General features: G+C 42.3%; 1 protein-coding gene across 1 annotated transcript in view; it reads left to right on the top strand.

Annotated features, from left to right (window-relative positions):
- Window positions 1-1,014, top strand: part of LOC107289647 (alpha-2-macroglobulin-like) — a 35,454-nt gene that overhangs the window by 6,507 nt on the left and 27,933 nt on the right. The gene's annotated exons all lie outside the window — the stretch shown is intronic.

Below are 1,014 nucleotides of genomic sequence, written 5' to 3'. Positions count from 1 at the left end.
CTAATTCTATGATACCACGATTCTGTGATTCTATAAAGTATGAGCGCAGATTCTATCATACTAAGTTTTGTAACTTGAATAAAAAATTAGAAGTTAATTTATGTATCCTGGGTCATATCATGACAATAGCTTTTAGCATAGAGAATAGAATAAGAATAGAATAGAATAGAATAGAATAGAATAGAATAGAATAGAATAGGACCTGGAAGGGACCTTGGAGGTCTTCTAGTTTAGTCCTCTGCTCATGCAGCCTATACCATCAGACAAGTGACTGTCTAGCCCAGGGGTAGGCAACCCAAAATACTCAAAGAGCCACTTGGACCCATTTCCCACCGAAAACAAAACACAGGGAGCCGCAAAACCCTTTGGATATCTAAAATGAAGATAACACTGCATATATCCTTTTTTACCTTTATTATATATATATATATATAAGGATATTTGCAGTGTGTTCTTCATTTTAGATGTCAAAAGGGTCTCTCTCTTTGTCCCTCCCTCCCTCTCCCCCTCCCCCTCCCTCTTTCTGCCCTTGGTCTGCCAGTCTTCTTCCCCCACTCTGTGTGTGTGTGTGTGTGTGTGTGTGTGTGTGTGTGTGAGAGAGAGAGAGAGAGAGAGAGAGAGAGGCACTTGCACTTTCCCCTTTCTCTCTTTCCTCTCCCTCTTTCCTCTCTCCCTTTCTTTCCTCTCCCTCTTTCCTCTCCCTCCCTTTCTCTTTCCTCTTTCTTCCTTTCTCCCTTCCTCTTTCTCTTTACTCTTTCCCCCTTTCCTTTCTCCCTTTCTTTCTTTCCTCTTTCCTTTTTCTTTCCTCTCCCTCTCCCTTTCTCTTTCCTCTCCCTTTCTCTTTTCTCTTTCTCCCTTTCTCTCCTCTTTCTCTTTCCTCTTTCTCCTTCTTTCTTTCTTTCCTCTCTCCCCTTCTCCCTCCTTCTTTCATCTCCCTTTCTCTTTTCTGTTTCTCCCTTTCTTTTACTTTCCTTTCCTCTTTCTTTCCTCTCCCCCCTCCCCCTCCCTCTCTTT

Source organism: Protobothrops mucrosquamatus, unplaced genomic scaffold (assembly GCF_001527695.2).
Source record: "Protobothrops mucrosquamatus isolate PMUCROS unplaced genomic scaffold, P.Mucros_1.0 scaffold739, whole genome shotgun sequence".
NCBI lineage: Eukaryota > Metazoa > Chordata > Lepidosauria > Squamata > Viperidae > Protobothrops > Protobothrops mucrosquamatus.
This window is presented reverse-complemented; position numbering and strand designations above follow the sequence as displayed.